Source organism: Ambystoma mexicanum, chromosome 10, assembly GCF_040938575.1.
Source record: "Ambystoma mexicanum isolate Mex_15411 chromosome 10, UKY_AmexF1_1, whole genome shotgun sequence".
Lineage (NCBI taxonomy): Eukaryota > Metazoa > Chordata > Amphibia > Caudata > Ambystomatidae > Ambystoma > Ambystoma mexicanum.
In genome coordinates this window covers 1,071,011,359-1,071,036,583 of record NC_090932.1, presented here as the reverse complement: position 1 = coordinate 1,071,036,583, position 25,225 = coordinate 1,071,011,359, and the positions used below count along the sequence as shown (strand labels likewise).

Genomic DNA, 25,225 nt, shown 5'->3' with positions numbered 1-25,225 from the left:
AGATCGCCTTTTTCTCTGGCAAGCCGGAGGATGGCGTCCCGATCTCTGTAATTCAATAGCCTCGCTATTATAGGCCTGGGCGGGGAGCCCGGTGCTGGTCTCGACGCGGGAACTCTGTGAGCCCTCTCAATAATGAAAAGGTGGGACAGGGCATCGCGTCCAAATAGGTTGATGCAAAGGGACTCAACGAAGTCTTCCATTTTCTCCTGCGTTTGATGTTCTCTCACTCCCACTATCCGTATGTTATTCCTTCTTGAGCGGCCTTCTAAATCCTCACATTTGGCAATGGTTGTTTTAATTTGGGATTCCAGTTGAGAGACTTTGTTGGATAGAATTGTTGAGCTGTCATCTAGATTGGACACTCTCTGCTCCATACCATTCATTTGTTCAGCATGGGAGTCCATCCGATGTTGCAGGAGGTCGACTTTAGACGCCAGACCATCCATTTTATTGCTCAGATTGCCAATGCCAGCCTTCAAGTCCAGGAGGATTTCTTTGATTTCGGCGGAGTTGCCAATAGAGTCATCTTGTTGAGACACTGAAGCTGGGTCTTCCTGGGGGAGGGGTGCCCTGGGGGTCAAGCGGCTTTCAAAGTTTAATTTCCCCTGGGACTTGTCTGCCTTCCCCATCGTGACAACAGGAGTGGGATTGCTTGTCGTGGGCTGGTTGTGGCTATATCTAGGGCACCTCGAGGGCCGTTCACTGGACTGGGTGCGGCTTAATGTGGATGGCGGTCCTGCTGGTTTATGAGGGGAGAGGCTTCACCAACCAATATTAGTGGGTAGAGGGAATGGATCCTGTGGTCTTCAATGGGGATGGGGTGCTCCCTCCTGCGTTGTTGGCTCCCCTGAACCAGGATAGGGGTGCCCACCCCAGTGAGGTAAGTCCCAATGTGGCCTGTTGTGTGTTTAGATGTGCGTGTTTGTCGCACGTCACAGATCTAGCAGGGCCGGGCTGGACCTCCTCGGGGCCTCCTCGTGAAGGAGGGCCTCCCCCGTCACCCAGCCCGCCGCCACTCGGCCTGCTTGCGGGAGCTCGGAGGGGGGGGTGGTCGTATGCGAGACCGGCTCCCTGCAGGGAGAGATGTAAACCTCCGCCCCCCCCCACTCCTTACCTCCGCGCTCGCACAGCCTTCCACTCGCCGAGGCCTGTGTCGCCTTGGGTGTTTATGTGGCCTGGAGGGGGCTCTCAGCGCCCCGCTCGGCTCCCGCCGCTGGGCCGACGTTGTCCCCTGCAGGCTCGGATGAGTGTGGGTGAGGCGGCTCCGGTGTCATTGGAGTCTCCGTCTGTCCACCGGACCGTCTAGGCCCTCCACCCGAGAGACGGCCCAAAGCAGGGGTGGGGGTGGAGAGGTGGATTGCTCCCCACCGCCGCTGTGCTTCCCGCTCAACGGCCCACAGCCCTGGAGCTGGATGCCGGAGCCGGCGCTATGGAAGCGGGCAGAGACGAAGTGCGGGAGCAGCTGTTCCTTCCTCGGGGCGCAGTCTCCCCCGCGGCCGGCGACGTCTGCCTGGGTAGCTCGTGGCCACTGACTCCGCCCGAGCGCTAGCTTCCGCACGAGGGGGAGGGAGGGGCCTAGGCCCTCGCTGAACCGCTGTCTGCCTGCGGTTGCCACCGATGCTGGTTTGTTGTCTGCCTCGGGGAGGAGGACCAGGCTGCCTCCAGAGAGGGGGGGGACGGGCTCAGGATGGCTGTCGTTCCGCCGGCCAGCTACGCAGGGCACGGAGGTAGAGCCGCGTGGGCCGGATCTCGGCTTCAGAGCACCGATTTGGCTCCAAATTTCGCCGATATGTTGCTGTGGAGTCCAGAAAGACAACGAACTGAAGGATGGCATACAGATGCACCGGGAACTGGAGGATTCTGAAGGATTAATGCGGGGCGAAGCGGGAGCCTTAGACCAAGTCGGCCATCTTGGATGGCCTTCTAGCGCCCTCTCATCAGCCCACCCTGTTGTGAAATGTGCCACCATGCCTCATCATTGTAATATTGGATGAATCGGGTATGAAAATATACATTGCATGGAAAAGGGGTTCCTTTGTTATATTAATGATCACACCAACGAAACATTGAAATTGTTTACTGAGATATGTTTATATGGAACGCTGGAGTGCAGGTACCCCATTTGGCAAACAAGATGGGCCACATTGACATCTCTCGAAGGAGAATTGTTTCATAGGTTCATCAAAAAATGCTTAATTTTAAATGATTACAGACTCTCTACTCTACCAGAGCTAGTGAGGATTTATGTGTGAGGGGTCAGAAATGCGAGGCAGACACCTTGATAAAGGTTTTTCAAAAGAAACCATTTTATTAAATTAAAAGGGTATGATAAACGCTTAGCTTTCCCCATTTCTCTGCCTATGAAACTAAGACTAAAGGAAAACTCTCTAATACAAAAAGATATCTTTCCCTCACACTTATACATACAACAAAAGCATTTCAGGCATTCATATGGCTGTTTAGATGCAACAAAATAATAATTAGAACCAAATATTCTTGTAACCAGGGTTGCATCCCCTTCCCCAATATCAAAGTAGAATTTCCAAATAAAAGTTCTAATGAATAAAGTTCACTCCAATTATCAGGTTCTACTTCAAAAGGTAACATACAAAGGTTTTGCCCAATAGCCAAGTTCTGTTTCCAACACAAAGTTCCTTTACTTTTGGAGGGTTCCACTTGGCGTTATGATTCTCTTATAATCAAGGTTCAACACTTTTTGACATAAGGTTTCCACAGGTTTCTCTTTTGTCAAACAAAAACTGTCTTCACTATTCCAAGAATATTGCAATATGATTTCTCTAGGCTGGCTAGTGATAATCTGATTCTTATACTGATCGTAATAGCTTTTATTATCAACATCTTGGGTACCTTTGGGAAGGAGAGTCTGACAACAAGCCATTAGGTATTCTGGCATCATGGATGCCTCCCCCTCCAAAGAAGATAAATACAGCGTATCTCTGGTTCTGTGTCATTATTTCGCCTAACCAAAAGACTGATTTTTTTTTTCCAGACGATTTTAGGCGGCCTACAAAAATGGAAATGATGACATCCCCTTCACCATTCCCCTCGTTCACCGCCCCGCCCCCCCACCATATCGTACCATTTTCAGTTTGAATCTAATTGTTAGGGGTGGCTGAAGACCATCTTAAAACTAATAAGTGCACTAAAAAATGAACACACAAAATATCTGCAGGCTTACTTCGAGAGAAGAACATTGTGCTCCATGTTGCTTTCAATGATTAGTGGTGGTGCTCACATTGCACTCTGGTGGTGAATGACGGGCAACAGGCTGAAGGTAGGATGAGTGGGGCTCCTATGACTTCCTTTTGGGTGAGGATGATTATCTCATGAGCCACAGCCAAGGTTGAGGGCCTCTTCCCCTGCAGTGCTATTCCAAATTCATGCAAAGCTGGGCCCCAGCAATTTAGAAATGGATTATACTGGACTGGCAGGGATCATGTATTTTGTAGGTTGAATACACGATTTCAAGTCCTAAATTATTAAGGCCACAGCGGTGTGCTCTATCTCCAATAGCACTCCGCTCCACACAGATCTTCCCTCAGGCTAGGAACTCAGCATCACTCTGTCGATTCTGTAGAATCTTGGTAAACGCAGTCCACATAGATCGGTGAGGGATCCCAGGCCATGCCAATGTGGACTGAACATATGTATAATTTAATGTTGTTTTCCTGAATATAACTTTGTATATTGCATACTTCTAACAAATGTTCATAGACTACCACACAGCTGGCTGCAAAGTACTTCATGTGAGACCATCCACGTGCGATATAACGTGACTTATTACGATGACAACCATTTCCAGTGGCTGACTAGAAATGGTTTAAGTGACAATACACAAAGTGCACGACAGTAAGCATTACAGTTATGAATATGTGTGGTAAACCTTGTTCAAATGCCTTTTTGGTCAAACTACAATGAGGTGGCACCTCCACAGCATTGCCTTGAATTTTACATAGGGGTTACACATTCCCTTATAGAAGCAATGTAGAATACATCTGTGCAGAAAGCCATATCTGGTCACCAACGCTGGGGCGTTAAGACCTGGCCATTCAGAGTCAAGGGACGCATATTGGGAGACGCAAGCTAGTTTACAAAAAGACAAGGCCTGGCTACAAACCTTCACATGGAGATTTGCACTGCACAGCTCGCTGTATCCACTGAAAGCTTCTCCAAACATAGGTGCCCACACCACAGTGGATTGGTTATTGTGTACATTGTTAAATTAGTCGGTTATGTTAATTTCTTATGTTAGTTGGCTGCGATAGTTTTTTTTAAACATTTGACTTCATTGTGTTTCGCTTTTGCTATTATGGGAACTTCTCTTAAATACTGCCAATCTTCATGCCCATACCGAGTGAACCAAGGGTGCAGTGTGACCATTGCAGCGCATTATTTAAGGCCCATTTATTTGTAGATGGAGGAAAACCCTACAATTTGAGAGCAAACAGGGGTTATCACTGAATTATTTTGCCCTGGAAAGAAGACCACTCTTTAAAACCCTACCTCTGTATTAGCGTGTGAGTGTTGAGGCAAGATTCTTAATATGTCAAGTGGCCTGTAAATAATTGTTTCTGCTTTTATTTAAAGAATCTGTACAAGGAAGAAGGCAATTAGGTTTCCCAATTGTAAGGGTGGTTCCTGTACGCTTTCACTCAATCTTGAAGGGTGCTCCCACCTCTTTAGCCCACTCTTCTCTACTCTCAAAAGTTATTTGACGAATACTGCTCCTCTAGGACCTTTTTACCTCTATTGTCTTAGCTGGCTCTACTATGGGGGCCTAAATAATGTAGTCTTATCTATCATAATCCCTTACAGACTTTCTGCATGACTTAATCAGGGATAGACTGATTGCTCTTTCGTATCTGGTATCTGGTGACTTTTTTCAATTCTTCTCCTCTTTTAATATACTGCTATCGCTACTCTCACTTCTCCTGTTTCCACTGCACTCCTGATCTTACTCCTAGTCTCACTAATCATACCTCCTATTCTTCTCCACCCTGCCTCTACACTCTCCAGCTCCCTCTCCTGGGCTACCTCTTTACCCTAATATCTCCACTCCTGCTTAACTTCCTGTTCTTACTTGCTCTCTCTTTCTATGCACCCCTCTCTATCACTGCCCCTTCTCTCTCCTATTCTCTTTCTTAAGGTATCCGCAATCACTCTTCTCTCTCGCTCCCCCAAGCATACAACCATATATTGGTACCGGTGTCTCAATTCCAACATATTACCTCCACTCTCTCCAAACAGGCCAGTACTCTCCTCCAACTGCTACTCCCTCCTCTATGGTCTCTAGGTTCTTTCGACCTCACCCAAACAAATCTCATGGCAGACTGGCTCTATAGCCCTCCCCGCCTAGAAGGTTCTCTGTGCTCACATTGGGCATCAGAGTGGAGTCCTCGGATTTCCTTGAATAATCACTGGCTAACCTAATCCCAACTCATCTCACTGTGGGATGGAATTTCCCAGGACATTTTCATAAGGGCTCTTAGCTCCACCCTCCTCCCAGTCTCCATTTTCCTCTGAACAGCCAGGTGGTCACAGTGTTCATTCGTTATCTTGCTCTCTCCTGGATCAAGTAAGTTAATACCCACAAAATCTTTGGGGTGGGTTCACTAGTTTCCCATAGGGTTGTCTCCCTCTGCTAGTTCCATTCCTGCTCTTCCCTTGCTCTCCGATGGCATGCCTGTGCAGTCTAAAGTGGTTGTTTGGTCTCCTATTTAGTTTCTGAATGGGGAAGCCTGGTCCACCCCCAATAGGGCAATCAGTCTGTTCTTACAGTTCCAGGCCAGGTCTTGTCTGTTGGACCTTGTGGTTCTTGCCGTTTTTGGATGGTGCTGCCCCCCGGGAACCATGATCGATGCCAGAGGTCTGAGGAGACTGGTGCATGCTAGTAATTTTAGATTCTCGGGAGCCACCTGAAGAGCTGGCCGGGACTGAGGCTGATCTGCATCATGTCAAAAAAAGCAGTCCCAAATTTATATATTTTCAAAACACCAAGCAAGTTATAGTGGCTTTAAAAAGGTTTGGAAAAAAACCTTTCACCTGGAATGTGAAAGTAGGATAGTCCATTTGAGCCAAGGCACACATTCCACAGCGCCACCTAGTAACCATTGCTGGAAGTTCCCCTCCATTTATGAGCCACAACAGCAAGATATTGTGGGTATACAAATTATCCCAAATGCTAACCTTTTTACAATTTGCTGGAGTCGTGGCAGAGTCGAGTGCAGTCTCTGCAGGAAAGACTCCTTTCAGCGTTCCCAAGGTGCTGAGTCCTCCTTCACTGTTCATTAGTAGGTGGATACTAATACCCATCAGAACCGCGGAGCGGCCGCAGAGTCGTGGCAGAGTCAAGTGCAGTCTCTGCAGGAAAGACTCCTTTCAGCGTTCCCAAGGTGCTGAGTCCTCCTTCACTGTTCATTAGTAGGTGGATACTAATACCTATCAGAACCGCGGAGCGGCCGCGGTGTCGTGGCAGAGTCGAGTGCAGTCTCTGCAGGAAAGACTCCTTTCTGCGTTCTGAAGGTGCTGAGTCCTCTTTCACTGTTCATTAGTAGGTGGATACTAATACCCATCAGAACCGTGGAGCGGCCGCGGAGTAATGGCAGAGTCAAGCGCAGTCTCTGCAGTCCTTGTCAGGACTGGCAGGGACATGGCTACAGAACAAGATCACCACCATCAACAACAATTCCAGGCAGAAACATCAAATGAGGGAGCCAAGGATGAGAAAAGGCGTCTAAGAAGCTGACGCCAAACTCAACTGCCATTCAGCCTCTCGATACCCACAAAACACTCTATCAAACTGAGACCACAGGCTCTCCTAGCTACAACCTCCACCCTGCCAGGAATCAATCTAAGCAACATGACAGGCGCGCACTTTCGCCCCACGAAACTGGCGCTGAACCATCTGAAAACCCCCAAAAAAGGGGCACAATTGTCGGCAGAAAATCCTGCCTCTTTAAAGGAAATCAGAAACACACTGGAGGACGCCACAGCGGGCCATGCCCCTAGCCCTGGAGCCTCGCAAAAGACAAATCCATCAGAAGCCAAGGAAAATGGAATCTGCCCGATCCGAACACCCTGCTCGACCTTCGTGCTGTAGGCAACCCAGTGCAGCCAGTCGGAAGACCGACTGCGAGGGACTCGCCACAACCGGAGCTATGCAGTGAATGTGTAGCGGCTGTAGCCCCGCCAGCATATATGGGAGAAAAAAGAAACTCTCAGGCCTCCCTGGCAATTAGACTTACCTCAGACGATGAGGTAATCCGACTGAATCTCTGCGATCCTGGGGGCCCCCGCGTGGAAGGCATGCCCCTGGCCGCAAAAACGACAGCTCGAACCTCCCTACAGGAATCCTCTCCGTGCCCGGGAGCCTCGGGGGCTCCAGCGGGTCTCGCGGCCTCTCTTGCGATTCTGGCGCAGGTCCACGCCGGCTGGAGCAATGGCGGACTAGACCTCTAGGAGCTCCGCCTGCGGGATCTGGAGCAGTGCAGCCCTGGCCTGGCCGCGGAGCACAACTGCTCGCAGGACTCGCGAGCTCCCCCCTGTGGCCGGCTCCACAAATCAGCAGACGCCTCCAAAGAAAGGAGATTCCCCCAGGCCTGACACTACAGCAGAGGAAAGGGAAAATGGTTACAACTCACAGCCTTCGACTCAGACAAAGAAAAAAGGGGAAAACCCTAAATCCGACTACCGCAAAGCGAAGAATCCGGCCTCCAATGGAGAATTAACCGCCACCAAAGGATCAACAAAAAGAAACTTGCAATAAGAAAGGGAAAAAGACCTGGGCAATCCAAAAAGGGGCCCCAAATGGAACAACCCCAAAATCTATCCTTTGCAACTCACTAAAAGAATTATTTGCGAGACAAGGGGAAAGAAAACACGAGGTGCTCTCAGAACTCACGGACGATTAAATCCTTGAGGCTCTAATGGAACTACAGCCAGCCATAAAAACACGAAAAACAGTCTGCACCCCCAACGACAATAGTGCGCCATCAATCAGAAAAACTGAACCAGTCCCTGTGTCTCAGGAAAAACCATCTTCAAACTCCTCTCTAGAGCACACTCCAAGCAATCCTGACGCCCCTGAGGCTGTTGCCACACTGGACAAATCCCTAAAACCACCATCACAAACCCAACACCTCTAGCCTCCATAGGCGAGAGGCTAGACTCCTCCAATGGGGCCCTTCCCTATGTCGGATGCCAAAAGGACGACGAGGCTCCGGAAGATCCCCTTCCTAGCGACACACTCTCATCCACTCCGGGCAAGCCCGAAGAACCTCAAAAGCCTAAAGCCTTACTGAATCAACATCCCAGAATAGCCGCCGATGCAGACTGGATGATCTCAGGAACTCATAAACCTGCAAGAAGATCCTCTCTTCCGCACTTCCCACGGGACACCCGGCCTGCCCACCACCTTCTGGATGGCAGACCATCACATGACCTACCATTTGGGACGCCAACCAGAAATAAAACCCAATCCACCACTACACCCAAAGAAACCCCAACAAAAAAGCCGGACATGATGACAATAATGTCGGCAATCACTATCGCACTGGCGCCATTTGGGAAACTATACGAGTCTCTTAACGAGATGCTAAAAGATCACACTACTCATTGCCCTGATGCACACCAAAATGAGCTACATCGAGGGCTTCATCACTGCAAAAGGAAAAAGCCCGACAGTCTCCCATGCCTGCCCAATTCCACAAAGCGATAGACAAGCTACTGAAAACAACAAATCGGAAATACCCAAGATGCAAGGTACATGTGCTCAAACCCAAACTGACTTGCAGCAAGGGGCAGCGTTGTTTGTATTTTTTAGGTACCCAACTAGAAACCCCTACCGGAAAGAACAAAACCGAACACTCAAGAAAAAAAGGCTATATACGCAATGCAACGCTGAGTAATTGAGACCTGCATCATTATCGACCCTCCAAACCTCCCTAATAGCTCTTCGGGAAATGAAAACCCTCATAAACAAAACTACCTTGTATTCAATCAGCAGAAAACTACAACTCCGAATCCTCAAAAAACACCTGCGATACTGACCCAAAAATCGCCCAGGACAATCAAGGATTTTATGGACGACAAAAGTGCAATGGACATCATCCTTCACCTCTCCCCTGAGCCAGGGGTCAAGAAGCCAACGCGAACATGCAAACCTATTTCTGAGTGCACTTTTGGAAAGAAAACCCAGCCAAAAAACTGCAGACGAAACAGTTCGCCAACTCTTTCCGCGAAAACGCCTACCCAAGCCCGACCTCAAAAAGAACCCTATCAATCAAAATAACCAGACCTCAACACTCACAAACATAGAAGAGCAAACGAAAGACCGGGTCCACTAGGGCCCGCCGCAATGAAGAGACACAGGGAACACATAAAGTCAGACCGCATAGAAGCAGAGAGTGCTCATAACAAAGCCCGACCTGCCAGAGGTCTTCCTAAAACAACACACAAGAATCATCCTAAAATTAGAACAGACACAAAAAAACACAGAACCGATAACTTTGAACAGAGGAACCATCATGAAGATTCTGAGAAGCACAAAAGACCTCAAAAGGCTGAGCCCTGACGATATAATTCTCGTGGAACCGTACCACAAAGTCAGGAAAGCAAAGGCTTACATACATATAAAGGAATCATTAAGATCAACTATGTCCAGAGAAGACTTGGAACTTTTACTTAAAAAGGGGCTCCTCTTAACCGAATACCAAGACAATAAACCCTCCTCTGCCAAAGACACAGAAAACAAAACGCAAAGCAGCCGAAGGACTTACTACAGGACGAAAACAGCACGTTACCATCGTCAAGAAACAAACGACGGTACTCCATCAAACCGACCGCTCATAATGAAGACCCATGACTTACCAAGAGCAGAACAAACAAGAACCATCAATCCAACGGACACTGAAGGTCCTACGCAAGATAAGGCACGTACTCCATCAAAGACTTCGCGATTAAGCAACCATCCCAATCCCAACATGAAAACAACAAAACCCACAAGCTCTTTCACTCCGATAAAACAGCTTTGGGAATGGCTACCGAAACCGTTAAATTCCAGGTCCAGCAAATAGCAACCAGCAGTGAGGCAAACAAGACAAGAAACCCCAAGGTCCGAAAAGGGTAAGGACCAAACACCGGCCTCACTAAAACAAGGATCATGTAACACAAGGGGTTTCAAGCACTTAACAACACCGGGAGACATCAATCTGGGAGTGTACGACATTCTAGCACTCCAAGAGACCTGGATGACAGATTTACCAGCAATGGATGGATACGCAATGGAAATTGCACCAGCTAAAAGAGCCCTGATTGGCTGCTCATCACCCGGTCTCCTGATTGCAGTCTTAACAGGCTGTGGTCTGGAAATCATAAAAAAGCGCCCTTTCTCTCAAAGTCATCTCTCGGTACAGGTGGAGTGGACCAGGACCGACCCAACGAGCAAGAAGTCTCAGAAATCCTCAATGGCTATTATAACCGTTTACTGGAATCCCAAAGCAACAACAGACGAGAGATTCCTACGGACAATGGAATCCAAAATAGACGACATCCAAGCGAACACGGAAATCACGTTGATAGTCATATGCGGAGACCTAAACGCATCCTGCCCGAACTCAAAAGAACCGCTCACCACAATTGACGGAAAACGGCGGGGCGACTCAAGAGGACAAAAATGGGTGAAACTGATGGATTCCAGACTTATCCGTAACGCAGACCAAATCTCCTCCAAGGCACCCAAATACCAACATGGGAAAGAGGCAATCCAATCGCCACCATAGACTACATCTTCTCCTCAGAGGCAATGCTAAACCTCTTTAACATCTTTCAACGCACCAAGGCAAGCGATCATAACATTTTGGAAATCTCATGGTGGATCGCACCGACCCCCAAACCCAACAATGAATGAAACAGTGGAAGCCACCAACCAAGGCAACCGTCTGCGGCTAACAAAGGAAAGAATTCTTGAACTATCCTGGAACTACAAAGAAAAACTAAGCTCCCCCCTCAATCGATTATCAAACACTTCTGATTGCATACCAAGCGGGTGCATAAAAAAAAAGCCGGAACAGTTCCACAAGGCACGCATCATTACAACAAACTTTTGGACGAGAAACGTTGCGGTTTTAGGAAACTCAAACGGCAAGCAAACAAATCAAACTTTCCAACAATCAAACAGTATAAAGAGGAGGCAAAGAGATGCACTGGTTGGCTCAAATTCCATCGAGCAACTCTTTACCAACAAGACTCAGAGATGATGCTAAGAAAGGTCAATGGCAAAAACTCTCGAATTCTGGGACCTCGTAAAAGGGGCAGGAAGATCCACAAGTCCCTCAACAACTAACGCTGCGAGTGAGGAAAGCTGGACAAAATATTTCAACAGCCTGTTCCAGAAGCCATCCAACGAGCCACACTCAAACCACCCACGGGGCACAACACCATGGGAAGATTTCTCCAACAAAACGGACATAGAAAGAGCAATTCAGAAACTAAAACCTTCGAGAGCTCCAGGCCCGGACAGGATAACCAATATGGACCTGAAAAACCATCAAAGCTCATGGGCATCATTTATTAGCATTGTGTTCAGAGATCAGTCTCTCAAAGACAATTCCCAGCTCTTGGTCCTCAGCAACAGTTGTAGCTATCTTCAAAAAGGGCGATAGATCCGACCTGTCAAATTATCGCCCCATAGCCCTGATGGATACAATAGGAAAAATCTACGGTTCCTGTCTCCTAGAAAGTTTCCAACGTTGGGCTAAATACTCTTCGTGTAACGACCCTCTTCAAGCGGGCTTCACTAAGAACGTTGGGACCACAACAAACATCATGCTACTGAGCATAATAAAAAGCATCTCAAGAGAACAAGGAAAAAGGGTAGATATGGCCTTTGTCGACTTAACCCAAGCATTCGACAAAATTGATCGGGACCTTCTTTGGTCCAAGCTGAACGCATGGAACTGCCCCACCAGATCCTGGACCCCATCCCCGCTTTACACTCAAAAACAACGATAAGAGTAAAGCTTAATCAAAAAGGCACTCTCTCCGAAGAAATCCTGACAGAGGAGTGAAGCAGGGTTGCCCTCTGGCACCCGCGCTCTTTACAGCTTTTCTTGGAGACTGTCATGAACCCTCTCGGTTGGCGATGGATGCCGTTGTTACGGCTTCGCCGCCATTAAACACTGCCACCACGTTGTTCACGTTTCTCTGTTTACGGTCTAGTGTTTTCCTCTGTTCTTTCCTTTCGCCTATTTACTTCCTCCTACCCATGGTTCCTTGCGTTGCAACCGTCTCCTTTCGTTTTCACGGTGAGACGCTTCCAGTGCTTTTTCTCTCGCTCGCTTCTTTCCTACCCTTGCGGGGGTCTCCTCCTCTTTTTCTCCTTCATCTCTGCCTCCCTGGCGGCCCCCCTTCCGCCGGTTTCTCTCTGCCTGTGCTTCTCGGCGCTTACCTGCTTTCTGCCAGTGTTCTTTTCCTCCTTGCCATTTTTTCTCCAGATAATATCCCCATTGCTTTCCTCGAGTATTCCTGATGCAATTGAAGTCTACTATAACTACGGCTACATATCTCATCGCAATCCACGGCCAGCAGTTCTACCGCAAATCAGGGTTTTTTTTCTGCCTTCGGGCTTTTTCCCCTTACCGCCTGTATACGGGACCGGAGCCGAGGTGGTAACCAATTCAGAGTTCCACCATGGCTTCGTTCCGTGTCAGAGCTCTAAAAACGAAGAGTAAAAAGGATTACCTTGCCCATCGACACGGCGTCGGAGCGTCAGACCCTGAAAACTCAGTTGAGGAGAGTGGCGCCTCGGGTGGGAAAGCTGAGCATTTGGACAATACTCCTAAGGTAACTTCAAGTCTTACACAAGGTTGTGACAGAGACTACAAAGAGTCCTGCAAAGCTCTAAGATCATTTTCACCAAAAATAGGGGGGGACCAGAATCCCCAGGCTTCTATACGCAGATGACATCATCTTGATCGATCAGACGCCGATAGGACTCCAACGCCAACTCGATAAACAGGACACCTACATAACGAAAAACAACTTGGAGCTCAATAAAGAAAAAAAAACAATCTTGGTGCTTGAAAAATCCACAAAAACAATCAGAAAATCCAACCAATGGACAATTGATTCCACCAAAATCGAACAAGTAAAAGAATTCAAGTACCTGGGGGTCATGATCGACAGTTCTGTCAATGAGCTAAGTATGCAGACTAACCTCTGGGAAAAAACTCGGAAACTTTCTTCCCAGGCGAAGGCTTTGGACAGGAAATTCAGCCGCTTCTCTCGCCGGTGATAAAGTACTACAAAGGGAAAGTAATTCCGTCCCTGACTTATGGAGAAGGTATGCCAACAATCCCCTCATCTCTTTGGCCTAAAATCGAAGCCCACTTCTGGCGAGAAGTGCTCCGACTGCCAAAGTCAACATCACTATCAGCAATCGGGAGGGAACTGGGCCTCCTCTTGCTAAAAGCATCAGTTGACTGGAACGAAATGGCTCTATACAGAAAGGTGATAATGCCAGACATAGCCCTGCAATACAAATTGATAAAACAAGAAACGGTCGCTGCAAAATGCTCTCAAGCTGGGCACTCAAGAAGAAAACCCAACTGGAGCAAACTGGCTGCAACGAGGAGAACCTCATCCAAAACCTAATGCGGGTCAAGAAAAAACGAAATGAACTCGACTGGATAGAAACACAAGACAAGGCCACCTCAAACTCCTGGCCCACCTCCCAATTCAACTCAAAAAAACTCTACGAAATTGACCAAGTGTTCACATGCTTTCCTGGCAAACGCAGAAGACGAACCTTTCTAAGGGCCTGGCTCAACCTTCTGCACACTAACGAAATCGGAGCTATTAGAGGCCTATTCACGTCTAACAGCTGCCGACTATGCAAGAATGTCTCCGAAATCGAAACAGTAAGACACCTCCTGATGACGTGCCCGGAAACAGCCACCCTAAGAAAAGTATACTTAACACCTGTCCTCGAACCATTCACACTGAGAGAAGAAGACGCCTGGTGGCCTCATCTGCTAAGTGGAAGAAAAACCCGCTGGGCGATCGCAGCTGTAAAAATCTTGGAAGCAGCCCTAGCAGACTGCTTGAAGGAAGAAAACTCCACATTGTAAAGAAACAAACAACGCAAAGCAAGAACAACTACAACTACAAAGAGAACACACATTTTGTAAAATCAATATATTTTGATAAAACACAAATAAAAAAAAAATTAAAAAAAAATGCTGGAGAAAAGGTTTACATTAGGGCTAATTTTCACATTCTGCATTTGGGCTAATTTGCACATTCTGTTAATGAACGTGCATTTTCCATAAAGTGCTTGACCAGGGGAGCCTGTTCAATCTTATTTTTAATGCAGCTTCTGTGCTCAATGAGTCGTGTCTTACATTTCCTGTTTGTCTTTCCAATATAATGTTGGTCACATGAACAAGTAATGCAGTAACACTTGTGTATAGGCGCGTTATAAATGCCATATCGTATCAGTATATGACATTTTCTGTATTGCAATTTGTATGTTCTCTGATGATCCATTCATGTTCTGAGCCCATCTTAACAGTAAATGGACACATTACACAGTTAGCACACAGGTAATGCCCGATCAGAGGGGGTAGTCCCCATAGCGTGCTGGGCGTCTGTCCAGCAACTCTTTTCCCAATATTGTTCCTGATGATATTTTAGAACACTACCAGGCCACTAGCCATGGCCATCGGCCTTGCCCACTTAATATTTTACAACACTACTAGACCACTAGCCGTTCCCTCCGGCTGTGTCCACTATACATGAGCATCATGCCCACTAGCCAGGGCCCAGGACTAAGTACTGCCTTTGGCCATGCCCACTGTATAGTTTAAAACACTAACAGGCTCACTGTAGCTATACAATATATCATTTTTTAAATTAACCCCCCCCCCCATAACCAAGGGTATAATGATCATATACTACAGATAGCCGTGGTTATCTGTAGTCATCAGATAGCAGCGGTTACTGCGAAAATAGAGAGGAAAAAAAAAGTATTCCCTGCCCTCCCAGTCACTCACCAGGTGCCTCTCTCCTCCTGCCCTAAACTCCCTCCACTCCCATGAACTTGTGTTTCCCACCCTAGACCTCTCCAATGTCCCCCAAACCCTTGTTGTTCCATGTGATGCACTTTCATTCCTGCTCGCTTTTTTCTTCTGTAACCGTGATTATCTTGCAATATAACCGCAGCTACAGGAAGACGTTCATGCTCTTAACTTGGTCGCTAGCACTCTTATGTCTCTTGTATTTCACATGGTGTCCTCTCCCCACACCCTCACCTATAACCTGATGCCATTTATTTGTTTTTCCTCCTCCAAATGGCATTTTTCGGGCTTTTTGTGTTTGGTAGCCGAGGCTATACCTGCAGTTATGTGTCGCATCAAACAAAACAAAAAACGGCTGCTTTTCAGTCCTAAAAAGCTTCTCTGCTGCAATGCACCATGGAAGATAGACCTATAATTTTGGGAGATGGGGGCATCCCCTTCTCTGTCAAATATTAAAAATACTAGATGCAAATACCCCAACCTCCCCAACCCCCCTCTCTAGATCCCCGATCTCAACTCAACGCTTCATGCCGAAGTTGGATCATACCTGGCCCAATTCCATCCAGCGGTTTTCACTGTGCACTGGAGCAAAAATTTGCTTTTTTTGTCTATGGGAAAATGAATGGGGACTTGACTGAAACTGTGTTTTTTTGTTATCTTAATATAGTGGCACGTTGAGTGGCCTGCCGTGGTCCGCGGTATGTCAGTGGTTCCGGTAGCAGCAGCCCCACATGCAATAGGACTGGTGTAGCTGTGCCCAGAAGGAAGGAACCGGCTATAAGCAACGGTAGGACTGTATTCAATTTAACTCACATGTGTGCCTTCCACGCTAATTTCTATGTGGCTACCCTTATGGTTTGCGTTTTAAGAAGCAAAATTAAGCAACACACGGAAAATATGTTTCTGCCTCTTCTCTTGCTTTACCAGCAGATGTACCAGGCGTTCTAGATAATATCCGGGGCCAAGTTTTAGTCGCTGCCATGAACTAACAGACTCTCACCACTCATATGCCACATATCGAGTATGGTTTGACCTGTGATACTACGGGTGAGACTGTTGGAGACATACCTCTAGGGGGCAGACAAATAGATTCTCACTCATACGCCACAGTTGTTGCCTCGGGCAGCGGGAGGGTCCAATTGGTGGATGAAAGACCCAGCTGCTCTGCCAGTGTTCATGATGTATCTGATGTTTCAATTCTCACTCCTGTAATTTTACATGAATTAGGTAAACCGGTCCGCTTATCTCTAGATTTGAAATCAAATAACTGGAACCGACATGATGACATTACAGAGGTGTTGCTGCATCATCCGGAGATCAAAGTTGATGTCTCTTCCATGATTGACATAAGTTCAGTAAATGAAAGGGGGGCTAATGTGAATTGTGAGGAGGGAACGAGGACTCCATATGCCCCCCTCCTGCCCTTGAAATGACTTCCCCTGAGTAGAGCAACAGACTATTGACAACAATGGCTAATGGAAGAATCATGCTTGCAATAGGTAATCGGAACAAATTGTGGATGCAATGTCATTCCCTGTATTATCATGTTTATTAAGTACAATGGACAGGGGCTATGACATTCTTAATTTTGAAATGTGTCAGGTTCCAGTGGTGCTAAAGGACTTGTGTGCCAAAATGAACTTTTTAGAAGGGTTCATCACTGCTGCCAGTCAGGACCTAAAGGGATACTCTAAATTAAATAAGGAAGGCCATAGGGATGGTGCTAATTTAATGGGCTCTGCCCAAGTAGTGCAGGCTGTGCCTGATCACATCCCAGGCAATGTAGATTGGACCTCAGCTCCCATACCTGAGGATGTAGATTCCATCGTGCCTAGGTATGGGCCTGGGCCAAGACCTGTACATAGGAAGGAGATTGGGGTTATGAGAAAGAGCTGTTATCAACCGTGTCAAAATTGAAGTATGTAAAGTATAAGACTGTGTTGGAATTTTCAAATAAAAGCATGGTTGAACCGGGATGCTTTAACAAGTACCTTGATAAAGGTAAAACTCAAAAGAAATCCAAAAATTGTAAGGACTGTTCCAAACAACATGATATGGGTTCACATACGTTTTTACAAAACCTAAAGTTAAACTTAGTGAATGTGAAGGAACATTTGGGGGAAAAGGCTAGAGGAGAGGCTGAAAGACACAAAAGCTCAGACTGTAAACCTTTACAAGCTAAGGAAAATTCCAAACATATTGTCGTGGCTTTGGGAAGGAGTGCAGTCACTCATTTTCTAAAGCATAGGCAAGGGGATGATTCTTTGTTTAATCCGAGTAATATTTCTATGTACCCTGAATCGGGGGAGTCAATGTCCTGTGAAAAACAAGATGAAACAATAGTGATCAGACTGTTAGTAGGGTAGGCGGAAGGAAGGCCAGGCAATGTAGGTTGAGCACCCCTCGGGCAACTGGAATGTTAACCTCTATGTTGTTATCAAGTGCACCTGTATTTAGCCCTAAAAAGAGCAACTAAAAACACCTAGGCAATTGTTCCTGATTTTCCCAACTTTGGAGGGGAAAGGGAAGGCTGCGGATCGCCCGGTGAACAGTGTAGTTGTTAAGAAGACCCTAGGAACTGATGGAAACATGTAAATGGGGCCCATTCGTTATTGGTTGAATCAAGGAATACTAGGGTTAGATGGATTCAAGGGACATTCTGATTTAGATTCACATTACCTCTTGTGTGGCTGCCTTTTTGGCAAAAGGGAAGAACGTCCCCATAACCAGCAATGTATTATGTCCTTGCTCTTTGAGATTCCTAGCCTGTGAGTGGTTACATTGCAAGACCTGTTGCAGGTAGAATTTGTGAATGATACTTGTGTGGATGTGGTTAAAATCTACTTCCACTCAAAAGTGGTGAGGAATGTGATTTTTTTTCCTAAATATCAAGCCGCCTTATTGTTGGAGTATGAATTATTTGAACATATTTGTTTGATTGGTTCAATAGCTGGAGATAGCCAGAACACTATCCTTTTTTACTGTGACACACTGCTTTCCTTCACAAACAACTCTAGTGCAACTTTTCAGTATAAAAAAATATACATTTATATTTTATTTCATTCAGAACACACTAGAAAATGTAATACTGTTTTTTTACAAAAACCTTTTGCCTTTTTTTTTTTAATTAAACCCTCTGCCCCGGTCGGAATACAAACACATTACAATAAAGATTACCCCTGCTAGCTGCGCAGGGAGTATTAATTCTATTAAAGACTAGGAGGAGGAGGCGAGCATTATGCTTCAACTTCTTTAATTTACTACTCTTCAGCAGTTCAACAAACTCAAAAAACCATAACAAAACACTGAAAACAGTCTGAACAGACTTTTCTTCCTTTGAACTACAATCCCCATAGTCTCTGTAGTCCATCTCCTTCCATGCTTAGCTATGACCACTTCTGTCCCTGAGCTCCTCCTCTCTTTTACTTGCTCTAAAAGTTACTCTGAGAATTCCACCGTAAGTCCTGCAAATGGCAAAGACATGAACCACTCCAAACCGAATGTGGAACTTCCTCGATTCCTGGCGACTACTCTGCTAGTCTCCTACTTCAATTGTTCTTCTGCTCCTCTCCTAGGAATAATACAAAGCAGAGAAATCGGGGTGGTGTACATGTATTGCCCATATCATCACATTTGTATTACATGCAATAAACCAAAATCCTGTGCAATACATAGCTTGGGCGGGAATTTAATGCTCGCCTCCTAGTCTTTAGTAGAATGAATACTCCCTGCACAGCTAGCAGGGGTAATCTTTATTCTATGACAAGACTGAAGGTAAGCATTATGCTTGTTCAAAGCTTCCCAACACTGCGACCTCTAAACTCTCGGTCGGCTTGAAATAGAATTCTTTAAACGCTCGATCATTCGACCAGTCTGATGTTAGCATAATATCTCTAAGAGATACTCCTGCCTTAAATGCTTTAGATGCCATAGCTCCGCGCACCCAATGCGCTCCATACTTCTCCACATCTATTCCTGCTGTGCGCATGACTTCTTTGACCCATCTGGCGATAGTAGCTGTGGATACCCCTTTGAACGGCTTCCTACGCACTATAAGCAATTGCCTAGTATTTGCTGCTCTGTGTTCTGCCGTCCTGCTCTCATACTCTCTCACCAGCTTGCTACGCACCATTTTAGTCTACTCGGGGAAGTAAGGGTAGTGTACTGAGGATGTCCCTGTCTTCGTTCTTCCCACTATCGAAAATGTTACCCTTTCTGGCCCGAATGTTTTTCTATCTACATCTGATACTCTTTTACAAGAAACTAGGCACAAAAGCATTGTTAGCTTTCCTGAAAATTGCTTCAGAGATAAATATCTGTTCCCTGGCCAACTCTCCAATAGCTTAAGCACTATTAGCACATCCCAAACTGTTTTATATCGAGGTTCCGGGGGTACTCCAAATTTTGCCCCCTCGAATGAGCCTCACTACTGCTGGATGTTCGCCTGCTGGGACACCCTCGATAGGAAGGTGTCCCGCGGAAATGGCGGACCTGTACACTCCAATGGTTCGGATGCTTTACCACCTTGTAATAGTTGTGCTAGAAAGTTCAGAATCCTTACTACAGGTGCAGAAATTAGATGAACACCTCTCCCCTTGCACCAGCCAGTCCATTTGGCCCAAGCCGCGTTGTAGCTCCTTCTCGTGGACGGCGCCCAGGATTCTGCCATGAGCTGAGCAGCTTGAGACGAAATGCCTGGCAACGCCCAGCGTCGCCTGATATCCTGCACACGATGAGCGGGAGTGTCCACTTTACTCTCAGAGGGTGATACGACCCAGCTGGGTCCGTGAGCAGGTGCTCTCCTTCTGGGAGTATCCTCGGATAGTCCACTGCCAGTTCCATAAGATTTGGGAACCATACTTGCGATTTCCACCTCGGTGCTACCAAGAGCAACTCCGCTTTCTCCCTCTGACACTTCGCTAGAACTCTGCTCAGCATCATGAATGGGGGAAAAGCGTAGTGCGGACCTCCGCTCCATTCCTGCAGAAACGCATCTGTCCCTCGAGCTCCTTGGTCCAGCCTCCAGCTGTAATATTCTGCCGCCTGGCCATTCAACGGGGATGCAAAGAGGTCTGATTATTGGGCCCCATCTCTCGGTCATCCTCCGAAACACTGCTGGATCCAGCCTCCAATCACTGGAATCCGTGAGGTACCATGAGTTACAGTCTGCTATTACGTTCAGGGTTCCGGGAAGGTACTCCGCTGTGACTGACGTCTCTGACTGCAGGCAGAAGTGCCAAAAGTCCTTTGCTAGCTCGGCTAGCATTCTGGATTTGGCGCCGCGTAGGTGGTTTATGTATCGTACCGCCGATATGTTGTCCATCTTTAATGGGACGCACAATCTCGTTTTCCCTTTTGTGAAGGCTCTGATTGCAAACGATCCTGCTAGCAACTCCAGACAGTTTATCTGTAACTGGAGCTCCTCCTCGCTCCATTTCCCCCCCTGTCTGCAGGTCCCCGCACCTTGCACCCCAGCCCTGTCGGCTGGCGTCTGATTCTATAATCCGATCCGGTCTGTCTTCGAAAATGGCACGCCCATTCCAGGCGTCCATATTCTTTAACCACCATTCCAGTTCTGTCCTGGATTCCTGGTCCAGTGGCACCAATTGATGGTATCCCAGGCCTTGCTGCAGATGTCTTATTTTCAGTCTCTGCAATGCTCGATAATGTAACGGTCCTGGAAAATTGGCTTCAATAGAAGCTGCTAACAGCCCCACAATCCTTGCTAGAGTTCAGAGGGACACTACCTGACGTTGCAGGCATCCTCTCAATTCCCTCTTGATGTCGCGGATCTTCCGAGCTGGAAGTTCGAGCGTTGCTTTCCTGGTGTCCAGGATGAAGCCCAGAAAGTCCGGCCTTTGCGCTGGTTTGGTGTCTGACTTCTCTATGTTCACCAGAAATCCTAGGGATGATAGCAGGTCCTGGACCCATCGCGTCTGATACTTGAGGGTCTCTCGGTCTTCTGCTAGAAGCAGTAGGTCGTTTAGGTAGATGATTAGTCTTATTCCTTTCTCCCTTATTGCTGCTGCTATCGGCTTCATTACCTTGGTAAAGGCCCATGGCGCTGAAGCAAGCCCGAAGGGCATAGTCTTGAATCTCCAATGCTGTTCTTTCCAGCGAAAAGCTAGGAAAGTCCTGAAATCTTCTGCTATTGGGATTGTTAGGTAAGCATCCTTCAAATCCAGTCTCATCAACCAATCGTTCTCTCTGAGCGAGTCTCGGAGTTGATGGATGCCTTCCATCTTGAAATGCCGGTATACTATCCAACCGTTCAGCTCCTTTAAGTTTATTACTGGACGCACTTTCTCTTTTCTGTGCACCAGAAACATATTGCTTAGAAATTCGGGGTCTGTCTGGCACCTCTCTATGGCGTTTTTTGTTGCTAGCAAGGCTAGCTCTTGGTCTAGAAGCCTCTGCTCTGCGCGTTCGAAGCGCTGTTGGTGAGGCCTGCGCTCTTGTACGGGTGGCTGTATGAACTCTAGATGCATACCCAGCACTGTTTGCAACACCCAGGCATCGCTGGAAAGCGTGCGCCATTTTCTCAAGAACTTGCCAGTTCTCCACCCCACTGGGGGATAATACGCTGCTCTCAGCTTGAGTGCATCCTTGCCCCCGTCCGGATCCTCTCCCTCTGTGTCCTCTTGGAAAGCGACCTCTGGACGGGAAGAAGGAGTCGTGCTTCCTATTCTCCCAGTATTGGGCTCCGCTATTCTGAGGTCTTCTTCCACCTTGGTTGCGACCAGACGACAGACCCCTGTGGCGGCTGGTCCCTCCAAAAACACGGTTGGGAAAGATCTTGCGGATGAAGCGGCCCATTTATTTGCCAAAGGTTTCTCCGAAAAGCAATCCTTGAGCTGCCTCTCCGACCTTGTATGAGGCTAGATCACTGAGCTTTTTGTCAATTTTCAATAATGGGCCTCTCCGGCGTTCCGAGGCGATGGCGCAGTTCGCATTTCCTAAAAGGCACACTGCCCTCTACGCCCAGCCTGCTAGGGCGTTGGGGTCTACTTCTTCCCCCGTATCCTTGGCTCTCTCTGCCAGGTCCATTATTTTCGCCAATGGCCCGGCCAGGTCAAGCACTCTCTCTTGGCAACTCCTCCAAGATCTATCAATACCTTTACGTGGGTCCTTGCTTGTTTTCGAAACGAAAGTCAGCATTTTGGGGACCAGTTCTGGCGTCTCAGCCACTTTCTCTGGTAGGTCCGGTCTTGGGTAGTCCGCTCGTAGTCTCTGGCGAACCTCTTTGTCCAGAGCTTTTCGTAACCTCTTGGTCATATACTGCGCCACTCTCGGCGAGGGCTGCCAGTCTGAGGATCTCGGATTCCGGATGCTGTCCGGATCAAACATATCCTCCTCCACCTCCTCGAGGTGCTTCTCTTTGCGGAGTCGCTTGCCACCACTGGGTTTTATCTCCTCCTCTTCCCTGGATTCCTCTTTATCTTGGGAGTGAGGTTCCCCTTCTTCCAGCTCCTCTTCCGAGCCCAGGTGCTCTTCTCCATCTCCTTTCTCCCCTGGAGTGGGAGTCGTGAGGTCTGGCACAGTCTGATGCTGCAAATATGCCTCACGGAGCTTTGCGAAAGCGTCGATGACCTCCGGGTCCTTATTATTTGCCCCATCCAAAGGGCCCTGGGGGTCGAGAGGGGCTTTCCTCTTTCGGGCCTTACTACTCCCCATTGACCCTGATTCAGAGGGTTCTGCGGGCCTGCGCTCTTTCCGTCCGGCGTTGTCTATGGGCTGGTCCAGCCTAGCCTCTAAGGACTCCAGCCTATCTTGTAGTGGTTTGACCCCCTGAGCCACTGCATCTATAAGTGAACTCCCCAGCACCTCCTTGAAGCTGGCTGCAAGGTCTGAAGGCTGCTCCTCTTCGCTCCACTCAAAATCTGACATTATGGGAGTGTGCTGTGTGCCTGATATACCTGTGAGGGTGTCACTGCACGCCCTTTCACTATAGGTGCTTAGGATCTTTCAATTGATAAATCCTTGATCAGAATAGTGTCTTTTTTAGTTTTTTTCGTTTTTTCTTTTATGTAGCCGCCTGGACTTACAATAGTACTTCAATGAGCCTGATATGGCTTCTTGCCTGTGAGGACCGCTGAGTGGAACTCAGCCAATATCTTTGCTCGCCAAGCAAGTCTGTCGGTTCTACTGCAGCTGAATGCTGCTTTTATCCACGCTCCTGTGCGCGTGTCCTTTTACGAGCTTCTACGCTCGGAACTTGATCAGATGTCCTTTAATGCTACCGCGTAGCTTTCTGATCACCGCCGGGTCCGGCTTGCTCGTGCTCCGTTCCACGTCGCAGCCGTAAGTGCGAATGCGGAAACCGACACCTGCTCTGGCCCCTCCCCTGCAAAGGTGAGGGCCTCAGGTCCACGGCGCACTAGGGCGCTGCCGGCTCCGCCTCCCCAAGGGAGGGGGCCGTAGCTGCGCTCGAGGACCCGCTGCCTTGCCTCTGCGCCGGAGGGGCAGGAGTCCCTATCTTCGTTCGGCTCCACGGAGCCGCTACGCACCTCCTCGGCTACAGGCAGCCACCCCAGGGGTGTCGTGAGTACGGCACGGGGCCGACATGCCGAGGAGGAAACCGCTCGTCACACGAACAGTCGCTGCGGGCTAAATGCAACGTTCTCACTGTAATAAAATGCCACGCACCTCACTTCTAAGAACCAAAATCAAAGCTCTGCCGAGCAATAAAAACAATATGCATTCCTGCGCTATAGTCCATGCGCCTGCAAATCGGATATGTTTTACTCATTCTATCCTAACTCTACATGCTGAAACTATTACATTTCCACATTCAGTAGGAGGATAGCTAGAAAGATACTTATCTGCTTGAAGAGCAGTAAAAGAAGAGGAAGAGCTCAGGGACAGGAAGTGGTCATAGCTGAGCATGGAAGGAGATGGACTACCTAGACTATGGGGATTGTAGTTCAAAGGAAGAAAAGTCTGTTCAGACTGTTTTCAGTGTTTTGTTATGGTTTTTTGAGTTTGTTGAAACTACTGAAGAGTAGTAAATTAAAGAAGTTGAAGCATAATGCTCGCCTCCAGTCTTGTCATAGAATCAACACTGTATATTCACAAAAGACTTCATTGAACAATTGACTTAAACCATGCTAACATTTAAAATCACAGCAGTCTGTTTGTTGTATTTACACAAAGCCCAACATGTTTCTGTTAGAGGACCATTTAGGTCAGACATTCCTCAGGGGAGTTCCTGTTGCGGCTTATATTCTCTGATTCATGGATTATTTGCGCCGAAAAAAACGGGATTTGTGCGCCATTCTGCCCGCAAATCCCTGTTTAACAAATGGGGATTTGCGGGCAGAATGGTGCACAAATCCCGTTTATTTCGGCGCAAATAATCCATGAATCAGGGCCTCTGTGTCCGACACCATGTATCCTGAGAGAGGGTTAACTTTTTATGCACACTATTAAAAAAACTAAAAACACTCATTAAGTAACCTAAACCGAATATCACCCAGAAATTAATCCATACATCAATTATTAATAAAGCATCCAAGTATGCATTAATAAGCATATCCGTAAAAAAGTACTGGTGAAGGTACCTGCTATGACAGCGTTACACTGTTCCATTCAGTGGGGAGCCCATCTTCCAAATATCCTTCTTAGTGGGATATTATAGTTTCTTCACAAACCCCCTTTACTGGGTCCGAGATGTGTACACTGTGCAAAACACAACATTTTCCAAGAATATAAATACTATGCCATGTAAGTTCAAACACCTAACAATTGCACGGATACACCATAGTCTGTTTACCTCTTCAAACACCATGAATGACAAAGCAGCATTTCAGACTTCATGTCACTTCTTCTTAAACCATTCCTATAAATGCGTCTGTGTTCACTTCAACAGTCTACAACAAAGTGACCAAACTCTCTGGAGCAGAAATGTATTTTTAAGACCCAAAGTCATTTAAAGGGGCTCAATGCTGGTCGTTCTCAGTGATAGATCCTTGTGGTTATTTTTAACCATTGTGAGATGCGACACTTATGTTCAATCAGGGGGGCCCAATAATATAAATGTATCCATCTTTGACCCCTGTTGGTTGGCATCTGAGAATGCTAGTTTTGTATCACTGTTTGATGATTCCTAAGGATGACGAAGACATGTATGA

At 47.3% G+C, this 25,225-nt stretch overlaps 1 protein-coding gene across 9 annotated transcripts in view; it reads left to right on the top strand.

Annotated features, from left to right (window-relative positions):
• RASSF2 (Ras association domain family member 2) overlaps nucleotides 1-25,225 on the top strand; it is a 466,003-nt gene that overhangs the window by 240,779 nt on the left and 199,999 nt on the right. For all 9 annotated transcript variants that reach the window (XM_069618869.1, XM_069618868.1, XM_069618871.1 and 6 more), the window contains exon 3: nucleotides 15,763-15,882. The gene's annotated coding sequence lies outside the window, so the exon portion shown is untranslated. The remainder of the gene's footprint in view (nucleotides 1-15,762; nucleotides 15,883-25,225) is intronic.